The 12,255-nt window shown below is 37.7% G+C and overlaps 1 protein-coding gene across 1 annotated transcript in view; it reads right to left on the minus strand.

Moving 5' to 3' along the window:
• Window positions 1–12,255, minus strand: part of lgr4 (leucine-rich repeat containing G protein-coupled receptor 4) — a 91,270-nt gene that overhangs the window by 54,189 nt on the left and 24,826 nt on the right. The gene's annotated exons all lie outside the window — the stretch shown is intronic.

Raw genomic sequence — 12,255 nt, forward strand, 5'->3', positions numbered from 1 at the left:
ATGAACAACTTCTAGATGCATGGCTAAATCCTCCTATTATTCAGATGAGGCCTGATTTATAATCTAGAATAATTTTGACGAGCCGAGACACAATGCATCAGTAGTAGGAACAGCAGCAAACAAGACATCGCCGGCTCAATGCTGTCGTGCAGCGTAAGATTCTTCTTCTTTACAGTTTTACGGCAGCATCCATATGTTGCATTACTGCCATCTTTAGTTTCATTTTGTAATTACATTAAAGTCGCTCCTTTAGTCCAGTGCAGCATAAACTATGGCTTTCGGTTATCAATGCTAAAAACACCTTGTCTGCGTTAAGAGTTTATAATAACAACATTACTAATATTTGGTTAATATTCAGGTCACGATATGTATAGAGTATTGTTTGCGGGTTTTGGATGGTTAATTCAAAAGTTTTGTGGGCAAAATAGAGAGCGCCCATTGACTCCATTTTTAGCCGTCTTTTTTTATTTTATATGAATTAGAATGCATGTGTTACGGTGAGGTCGCATTTTGGATGCGCGAGGAGTGCCACCTCTTGATGCCAAAGGACTGGAGCAGGCAGGAATGAAGGTAGGAGCAGATTTTAATATAAATAACCAAAGTAACACTTGACAAAAGAGCAAAACAAAGGTGTGCCTTAGCACGGGAAGCTAAATGCTACTATTAGCAAGAGGCAGAGTTCAGAGTTCAAAGTAGCGCAAGCCGAGCGCGCGGAGGCTAAGCTAAACTTAGCGTGGAACAAACAAAAGGGAAACAAGAATACACAACATAACAGTTGCCTTAAGCAAGCAAAACGTCCAGGAGGAACTGAGGGAGCAGGCGGTCTTAAATACAACACAATAATTAACGACCGGTGTGTGCCAGGCGCCAGTGCATGTGAAACAATTTAGTTGCCATGGTGACGAGTATAAACTGGGAAGTGTTCAACTCAGGGAAACGGCAGAGTTCAAAACGTGATCACACATACAGAAAAGTAAACAACAAACGATCCATAAAGTGGATCGTAACAGCATGTCTTTAATAGGATTGTGAACGATAGACAACACATCTATTTCTATATGTCTTTGTACTTTTTGTTTGTTTCCAGTATAACTGATCTGATAACATGGTCAGTGTTCCTCCAGTGAGGTCAATCCCCGCCAATAGCCGAATATATCAGAGTGGAATATTCAAAATGGCTGACTGAATTTGTGGCATTTCTTTATGTTTAGTCGGTATTCACATCGCTTGCGGATTGTAAATACAATTGGATATGGTTTAATGATTACAATGAAACAATTTAGCATATAAAGTCTACTTCTTTCCCCCCACTCTACTTGTACTTTGAATTCATATTCGTTGAATGAACGTTGTTTTCTTTACTGACAAATCAAAACAAGGACAGTTAATAGCCTAAAATGGAAAAAAAGAAGTAGCAAAATACTTGGTAAGCTTTGAACCTTTTGATTTTGGGTACTCTATATGTGTGTACAAGATAGATTGTGAACTTTTACAAGGCATTATAGTAAAACCCATGTCAATAATTAATGCAGACTGACAACTATATTTCAAGAATTAACTAATGCCCTAACTGGTGCTAACCACTGATAACCAGACATATTGATAGATATTAAAATATGTGATTAATCAAATTGCAAATAATTAAATTAAAGATTATAACAGTTCTGTTAAACCAAATGAGTAATCATTGATATTATATTAATGTAGGAGCAGACAGATTTAAATAATTGCTTGTTTTACGATATCAAATGATTCAGAAGAATAAAAATTTTAAAAACTGTTCTCCCAAATACATAAATACTGCATTAAGATGCTCTGAAAGCCAAACTGTGCAAACATTGGTCCAAAAATCAATCTAGAACTGATTAACTCCAACAATCTACATTTCCAAATAAAACAGTTTTATTCCGGTCAACAATAATTAAACCAATTGGATCCTTAAAGTACCAGTATAATGGAGAAACATGTTCACTTTATAAGTTTAATTGTGTTTTATTGTATCAATTTAACCATATCCGATCGTATTTACAATCCGCATAGTATGTGAAAATATAGTCTAAACATCTTTGTAGATTCTGGGTAGGATGCCCAGAATCCGGCGGCAGTTCAGAAGTCTCTGACCATGTTATCAGATCAGTCATACTGGAAATATGCAAACATTTGAAAGAGATGTGGTGTTTATCATTAACAATCCTTAGGTAAGACAAGAACACATGTTTGGCTTATTTAATGTTTTGAAATGGTAAATAAAAAGCAAACAATTAAGTCAACTATTGCGCCCAAAAAACCCTCTAAAAACATCTAGGAACCGCTAACAATACTCCATTTTAAAGTCGTCTCTTGAAAATTAACCAAATGTGAGCGATGTTAACATAAGCGCTAACGCAGACAGACTATTTTAACGGCGCATTGATAGGAGTTGGCTAACTACTACCTTATGCTGCTGTTGATACACTAAGGTGACTGCATTTGCTTCGTCTCAAACTTGCTAAAGTTAATTCAAGATAGGTAGTAGAGAAATTTGGCTATGGACCGAGACACTGGTCGACTTTCACATCCACCGAAATGGCGAAAAAGACACAGAAGTGTGATTTATTTTTCATATAAATGGCATTATGTGAGCTTCCCGTCGGTTGGTATCGCAGCGACAGCGGATTTTGTACCTTAAGTCTTTCTTTTATTTTGGTTAGTTTGTAAGTTTAGCACCTAGCAATGCTGCTGATCCTATAGTGTTTCAATAAAGCTGAAACAAATGCCCTTGTACTTCTCTTCTTCTGGTACGATTGCAAGCGTTAAAACAGTGCCGTGGCATTCGGCCACGTTCACACAACATAGACGTCTTGAGAATGACTGTAAAGCGATTGCTGCGCTCCAGTTCATAAATGATATACACCTAAGTTTGCCAACTCCCTAAAAAAAGAATAAGGGACACCTTGCAGAGCAGGTCAACCTAATTTTTTTGGCCTTTTTTTATTTTTTAAATATGTGTGAAAGGAGCCTTTTGCTATCCAAAAAGCTGGAATGGAGGTACCTAAACTCTTATTCTGATGTTTCAGAGTCGCTTCCATTCAAACTTTGTGGATTAGATGCCCTGATGACTGACAATTTACACATATATTTATAAACAATTTGACACAAATCAGAATTTAATTATATGCAAAGATCTCCGATTAATATGAATACATGAGAAACAAATATTTTTGTTATTTTGCACAAAAAAAATTAAATAAACAGAATAAAATGATTTTGTCTTACATCAAAATACTTCATGCTTAACAGAATACAAATAAATATGTACTTAACAGAAGTCTGACCTGCTTAACGTAAAACGACATAAATTCAGTGTGCAGCTTTATGATATTGATTGATTGATACTTTTATTAGTAGATTGCACGGATCAGTACATATTCCGTACAATTGACCACTAAATGGTAACACCCGAATAAGTTTTTCAACTTGTTTAAGTAGGGGTCCACAAATATAGATAGACTAGACAGACTTCGACTTCCTTTTATTGTCATTCAAATTTGAACTTTACTGTACAGATAATAACTACATTTTGTTGCATTATCTCGTTGTAGTGCAGGATAAAAGAGCAATAAGGTGCAGATATAAATAAATAGATTACTGTACAGATAATTATATTGCACTTTTTCAAATGCATCCATGTTTATGGATGTACTGTATGTTATATTGTCTTTATAATTCAGCGAGTTAAACAGTTTTTTGACGGGGAATTGAGGGAATTATTTTCATGCGTTCAAAAGCAGGTGTCCAACTTCCATCACTATGAAAAAATACTCTGACAAAAAGAGAGGTGAGATATTTGTGTTATTGTGTTGACTGGAAACATTTCAAATGTGCTTTTTTATTAAATGAAATCCTAACTCTGTGTGGCTAATGTCTTTAATTTGTCATAAATAAAAGAATCACACACACACACTCACAGCTCATTAATGTGGAATAAATGACATGCCAGTAACAGTTCAAGCCACATATATCTTTCCTTATCAAAGAGTGCAAACTGAATGTGTAATATCCTCATTGAATGACGACATGTGCTCGACTTAGGACCGACTGCACTGAGTGACAAAACAAACACGGTCACTATCGTGCTTATTGCAACCATAGACAGCACAACACTTGTAATTGAACTTTTGTACACTTACTTTAGTTATCTGCTTTACTGAGAAGATGCCTGTGTTTTTGGCTGCCGTAGCAGAACTGCTGTGTCTAAACTGGCGTGTGACGTCACGTTTTACCTTTTTACTCTAACTTTAAAAAGGGCCCAACAGTCCCGAAACATAAATACTGTTGGTCACTTACTAGGGGTGTAACGGTACGTGTATTTGTATTGAACCGTTTTTGTACGGGGGTTTCGGTTCAGTTCAGAAGTGTACCGAACGAGTTTCCACACGGATATATTAGCTAGCGCACCGCAGGTTGTGTAAACAATGCAGAGCGAGGCACAACACACTGCAGGCTAGCAGCGACCGGGCTAGGACATCATGCAAAAACCAGAGCTGGAAGACCCCCCTGCCTCGTTAACATCTCCCGTTTTGGAACACTTTGGCTGAGCGGTGCGATACAACAATGGAGGACGGAGGTTTGCCAACATTGTTCAGCAGCAGTAAGGTACACTTCTGCCAACACATCAAACATGCAAACTCCCTTGAAGCGTCACCACCGCATTCAAGCAGCCTCTACTCGGCGAGTCAGGCAGGGCTGAAGCAATAACAAATGTTTTTATAGCAGCAGGTTTAAGACCATCCATCCATCCTTTTTCTACCGCTTGTCCCGTTCAGGGTCGCAGGGGGTTGCTGTATTGCATTAAAAACTAAATATTGACCCACTTCTATGGTGGAAAAACAATACGCTCATATATCCAGGCTGGGTTGAAAAACTTATTGGGGTGTTTGCATTCAGTGGCCAATAGTACGGAATACTATATGTACTGTACAATCTACTAATAAAAGTCTCAGTCAATCAATCAATAAAAAAGCACTTTATATGTAGAAAGGTTTTGTTAAGAAACCATTCTGAGCCTTATCTTATTTAGTTTTTATTTTATATATGTTGACCACATTAACCTTGGCAATGGACCCTGTGTGTATATGTATGTTATGCCATTGTTTGCAAATTTGGTAAATAAATAACCAAAAAATGTATATTTTGTTGTTTTCTACTGTACCGAAAATGAACTGAACCGTGACCTCTAAACCGAGGTACGTACCAAACCGAAATTGTTGTGTACCGTTACACCACTACCACTTACTTAATAAAAATACGGGACAAAGTGCGTCCCTTTACAGCTTAATATATAATGCATACTTTTGTTTGTAAATACGGGACGATTCAGTTTGTCAAGTTTGAAGGTTGCAGTCCAAATCCATCGCACTCACACTCAATTGATTATTCATGATGGACATAATTTCGCATAAGAGGGACAACATTTAATTAATGCAAAAAAACATGAATATTCAATAGGGCTAGTCACCTGGGCTGTTTATGCAGTACACCCCACACAACAGCACAGAAATGGCCACTAAGGGCTACACGCAGTTACAAATTCTGATGGGGGTAGCTAGTCACATGGGGTAACTGGACACCCCGGCGTGACACAGAAGGTCTAGTGACCTCTGACTCCACGACTGCGGCACACCACGCACATGATAGCCTTACTAGTATAAAGAGTAGGCTGCTAGGAAGAAAAATAAATAAATACCGGTAGTTATATTTCAAATTAATAAAGAGGCTCACTGGCAATTATTCATAAGTTCCTTTAACAAGTGTAACTCATTAAAAAAAAAAAATTATATCCTATGAAGTAAAAGTTAAAGTTAAAGTACCAATGATTGTCGCACACACACTAGGTGTGGTGAAATTTGTCCTCTGCATTTGACCCATCCCCTTGATCACCCCCTGGGAAGTGAGGGGAGCAGTGGGCAGCAGCAGTGCCGCGCCCGGGAATCATTTATGGTGATTTAAACCCCTATTCCAACCCTTGATGTTGAGTGCCAAGCAGGGAGGCAATGGGTTTATAAGCTTTGGTATGACTTGACCGGGATTTGAACTCACAACCTACCGATCTCAGGACGGCCACTCTAACCACTAGGCCACTGAGTAGGTGCCCGGAACTTTAAAAAATTACGGATTGACCAATTATCTGCCAAGGTGATTATAGGCGCCACATATTAGATATTTTGACATGGTTTTGAATTCTGTATTTACATATCACTTTACTATACCTGAAATAATACCCAAAGCGCTTTACAATATACATCACATTCACACACTTATGGCGGAAGCTGCCATGTAAGGCGCCAACCTCATCTCATCAGAAGCAAGGGTGAAATGTCTTGCCCAAGGACACAAATGCCGTAGCAAGAGAAGTATACATTGGCATTGGCCTTTTTTTCCAGTCTTTATCGGCTTTCTTTTATGTTACATACAATTGAGCAAAACAAAGTCCCGCTTTCTTGTCTCTCCTTCTCAGACACTTAAAACAAGCGCACCTTCTTACTTACGTCACACGTGCAACGTCACACGCCCTCTCTGTGCAGAGAGGTAGCGACATGGTAATATTAGCTGTGATGCTAATGGTGTGTTGCAAGTGGTAATACGAAAGAGAAAAGGTGCGAATCTGCTAACAAATGGAGGAAGAATTAATTCCCAAGAAAAACAGCATTGTCTGGCAGTGGTTTGGCTTCAAGCAGGAATATGTTGAATATTTATGCGGTGGAAGCGTTGCTACAAAAAGTAGCATCACTGCTAATTTGTAGCATCACTTCAAAAGTCACACGCTAGAGAATGAAGAGTGCTTCAAACTGTGCATGTCAACATCTCCGTTCGGTGCCACACCCACAAAATGCCGAAGCAACTATTTCCGCATAAACACCGTAGGACATACGTGACACTTATTAAAATATCTTGTGTGACAACATGCACAAAAGTGTACTTTGATTGTTTTAAACTATTGTAGTGTCGTTCTGTACAAAAAGTGCACTTTAATTTAGTGTTGTTTTGATATGTCATCTTAGTGACATCATGCACAAAATTGCATGAATAGCTTGTTTTAAAATGCATCCGACAATCTTGCACTTTCTGTTTTGAAAGACATGAATGTTTGTGCCACTGCTTAATAAATACAGTTTTGGTCAATTGACTTAGTTGTGATTTCTCTCTCTGCATGAAAGTTTAAAATGAGCATATATTAATGCAGTATGAACAAGAATGTTTTAATATAGACACAAAGAATCATCCTACTGCTGTGATTATATGCATCAAATGTTCATTCAACGCTAAGGCAAAATATCGAAATTTATATCGTGTATCGTGATAAGGCCTAAAAATATCGAAATATTCAAAAAAGGCCACATTACCCAGCCCTAGTTCCAGCTACACTTCCAAGATTACTAAGCTTTTATTTATTTTGTTTTTAGCTAACTTAGCGTCTATTTTAGCTATTAGCATGCCTGCTCGTACTTGCTCTCAATCTGTAAAATGTTTAGCCTTGTCCAAATACTTGATAATGATACCTAAGATATTAAGAAACTTAGTTTATTTGCTGTAATGAAGGTGATTATTATTAACTTAGGAGAGCAGCGTTCTACTATGTATGGAGATAGACAATTAGCTGCTAGCTTGTCAGCCGGAGGGTTAAAATGAATGCAATATTAGTGGGGGGGAATCGGCGTTGAAAGCCATTGATCGAAAAAGGCGATCACCTACTTTTTCAATATAATAAGCCAATACTGATCAGTGGCTGATCGATGGACACATCGCTCAAAAAAACTAACTGATAGGGTACTTGATCATTAAAATAATCGATAACTGCTGGTCTATAACTAACTAACTTATCGTATAACCTGTCTTTATCACGTGAATGTATGTTTATAAGAAAGTGAGAGGCAATGTGTTTGACTTGATAGGTTATTCTTATTCTATTTATTACAATATAGTCACCAGTCAACTATGGTTGCGAGACCTCCAAAAGCATCAGAATGACCTTTAGAGTGGTCTTTAAAGCAGAAGAAGACAATGAGCAGTTTAATATTTAAAAAATAGATATTTTAAACACTTAAGAGCATGGTCCCGAACATGATGTGTATGTTTGCACATGCATGCACCACCATTTCAAAAGAAAAGAACAGCTACTTTTTTTATTCAAATAAAACATGTAAACACAAAAATATTAAAGCAAACAATACTGTGCCATTTATTTTGTTTCGTTTGTTTTTCACAATGTGTTTTAGGATTCACTTTACTTCAGCCCCAGGGATCTTCACCGTTCAATCCAGCTTCAAGATAAGCATGTGGCAACATGAAAAATATGCACACAAGACTTGATTTGCTTCCACACAAAAGCTAATATCACAACACATGTTAATGGGAAATTGCTGATGAAAGGATTTTTTCCAGAAAAATCTAAGAATGGGACTGACAGAACAATTTACAAGCATGTCACATTAAAAGAAACAAAGGGCAAAATGAGGCAGAATCTGCTTCAAAGTAAACCTTCAGACATGGCAAACAGTATAAAGACTGCAAAAACATCCTAGATTTATAAATGAAGCAGCAACCTGCACCCTCCTATCCTTTTCAAATTAGTAATCTTGAATTTCATTGCCAGAGCTCTCTAGGACTTTGTGTGTGGGCCCCTGAAATCCAACAAGGATCATATCGCCCTTCTCTGCAGTTCCAGTCTCTGCATACACACGACGGCATTACACACACTGTCCATAACACAACACTCATCATTCCTGCTAGCTTATGTTGCATCTACATTTATTCAGTTATCCATTTACTTATATACTGTGGAGCTGCAACAACAACCTGCAAACTTATGATTTTGTCATACTCCGGAACTCTACCGGTTTTGTGGCTCTGACAACATTGGTAGTCCACTGGACAGGCTCCGAAATATTAACTGCAAATTTTCTCAATCATATGCAGGGTAGAATGCGAGAGTATGGGAGGCCGGCAAGACTATATCATACTTTGTCCCAACTTCAGTTCCTCCCTTAGTTTCTGGCTGCTTTACTCATCAAGGTCCATGGTCTGTCCTGCCTTAGACAGATTGAGGAGGACACTTAAAATGCAGCTGTGATAAATGATGACAATTCTAAAGGGTTGCATAAGCTCACATTGCTAAATATCAATCCCATGTGCTGTTTGGATTTATTAAAGTTGGGGATGAGGAACACAAGTAACAGACCTGCTTATAAAAAAGGACCAACAGGAATATCATGTCACATGTTTCTGGCATCAATTACCTTGAATTCAAGTATCATAGTATTACCTCATTCTAAACAGGCAGTGACAAACTGCAAAACTCCTGACTCACAGTAAGGTGAAAATTCCAAGTTAAAATAATAATGGGTGGTGGTTGTGTTGAATGTGGCTGGCGTATTTACGTCAAACATTTGCCAACAAAAGCAAGCACTGCAGCTTTACTCAGATAATTATATTTGGGATATGTAACTCAGAAGGTATGAGATTCAAACAGGGTCAGAGGTTGCTATTTTATAACAAGGAAGTAGAAGTGAAACATTTCGTTTTAACAATGCTTTGATTTGATATTTGTGGTTCTGGGTCCAGGACACTTTTTTTAGTATGATACAATAGTAAACGATTCAGTGAATTGAATTCGATTCAGTAACTTTTTAGCAAAACAAATCAAGCAGTGTGACTGTAAAAAATATAGTGGATACTTGAAACTGCAGGTGAAGTTTCCTATATTATTGTTGTTTATTTCAAAGGATTTAGGTATACATTAGTTATGGCTACAAACAAGCAAGTAAACAACGATTAATGGCCAATGCATTCACGTCTCATTTGAATAAAGTGCAACAAACACTTTAGGTTGAAAAAATAACGAGGAAAAATGTTATGCTTTCATTTTCAACACTTACGCAATTTTCAATAAAAGTACAGTAACCAACCTTTTGTTAGTTGATTTATCCGACCCCGTATGTTCTCCGCCCTCACGTTATTGATGACCGACAGCATCCCAGGTCCTGTATGCTCCCCCTTCCCTAGAGATAGCATTGGTCCCTTGCTTCCTAATTTCTACAGTTTCCTTAATCTATCTCTTCTATTAATTTATTTTTCATCAAATTACTTCTTCCTGTATTCCATGAGTCAGTGCATTGCGGTAATTTGCTTCGCTATCACTTCCATTGTGTCAGCTGCATCTTCTGTGGTTGAAAAAGCTGTGTTTTGCGGCTTTTGCGATCGTGCTGTAAATAAAAGTTATGATATTGAAATGCCCGGCAATGGAGAAGAGAAACAGTCAGAGATACACTCTCAGACGCTTTCTTAACAAGCAGTAACAAACTCAGGGAGTCAAAACACATGTTTAAACACTGAACATACATACACCAAAACTCTCACGGGACTCTGTTCAGTAGTCTGCTATTCTCACATACATCACAGATATTACACTATTGTCTTGCGTTTGTTGTAACCTTGTTCGACCACCATAGATGCCCACCATTTTTTTGGGATGACGCCACAGACCGAAAAAGAGACTTAACGTTTAAAATCTTTATTACGAGTGCTAAACTTCATATAACGTAGGCCGTCCTTAAATCCAATGTTTCCCTTTTCTAGTATCAATACAATCAAACCATTCCCTCTTAGATAAGTAAAACAACTTGCACTGAGCCTAGTCTATAAAATCCGCTACACCTTCCTGATACCGAAGAACATGTCAAACTACTTCCATAACATAAATGACGGCCATAACCCCAACACCAGGGGGAGCTCCACAAACCACGTTGAACCCAGATTCCGATCTAACATAGGTCTTAACTCATTCTCCTTCCATGCCACATCAAAATGGAACGCACTCCCAACGGGTGTAAAAGAAAGTGCATCTCTATCCTCCTTCAAAACCTCACTAAAACAACACCTCCAGCCCACATCAACCCTTGACTAACAACCTCCCCCCGCCACATTCCACCTCCCCGGATTGTAAATAATCAAATGTAAATAATCAAATGTATAAACTTGTTCTCATGCTTTCTGAACTCACTATGTTCACTGGTCGCTGTAAATATCCTACCATCCTACACTGTTTCAATGTCCATTTCTCAGATGATGAAATTGTTGATGACTGAAGTGCAAACCAAACCAAACCCCCCCGCCACACACACCTTTCTCCCCCTTCACATCCCACCCTGTGGATCGAAAATAATGTAAATAATTCAATGTATTTACTCTGATGATAAACTTGTGTGATGACTGTATTATGCTGATAGTACCGTATTTTTGGGATTATAAATCGCTCCGGAGTATACGTCCCCCCGGCAGAAAATGCATAATAAAAAAGGAAAAAAAATATACACGTCGCAACACCAAGAATAGACTTTTGAAAGGCAAATTAAACATTAAAAAGAATAGTGAACAACAGGTTTAATAAGTGTACGTTATATGACGCATAAATAACCAACTGAGAAGATGCCTGGTATGTTGGAGTAACATATTATGGTAAGAGTCATTCAAATAACTATAACATGTAGAACATGCTATACGTTTACCAAACAATATGTCACTCCTAATCGATAAATCCCATGAAATCTTCTTCCTCGATGTCGCTTCTAAAAACTCTGCCAACTCTAAAGGTATGCCCCGCTTCCTCTTGTCGTTTTCTGTTGCATATTTCACTACATTCAGCTTGTAATCTGCAGTACATGATTTCCTTTTCGGTGCCATTTTTGTTCAGGCCTTCTCAGTTTTTATAAGTTACCGCCAACGGTGAAATGATCCATTTTAATAGCTACAGCAGCCACAATGCAGTTCTGCCATGACCCTCCCCCGCCGAATTCTTATTGGTTGACGTGTGTGTGACGATTGCTGACGTGTGTGTGACGATTGCTGACATTTTCTTCGTCTCTTCCACGAATTAAATAAATAATATTTGATATTTTACGGTAATGTGTTAATAATTTCACACATAAGTCGCTCCGGAGTAGTTGTTGCACCCCCGGCCAAACTATGAAAAAAAATGCGACTTATGGTCCGAAAAATACGGTATGTGTTTCTGAAACTCTCCGTGTTCGTGTGGACATTGCCTTAAAGTCACTACCGAATCCACTTTTTATTTTTGATATAATGAAAACTGTTTTTGTTTCATTCTTGATACTAAGAATATAGTTTTATTTTAATTTTCTCAGGGAATATTAATTTTGAACAAATGGTATAATATATATATATATATATATATATATATATATATATATATATATATAT

This window comes from Nerophis ophidion, linkage group LG25 (assembly GCF_033978795.1).
Source record: "Nerophis ophidion isolate RoL-2023_Sa linkage group LG25, RoL_Noph_v1.0, whole genome shotgun sequence".
Taxonomy (NCBI): domain Eukaryota; kingdom Metazoa; phylum Chordata; class Actinopteri; order Syngnathiformes; family Syngnathidae; genus Nerophis; species Nerophis ophidion.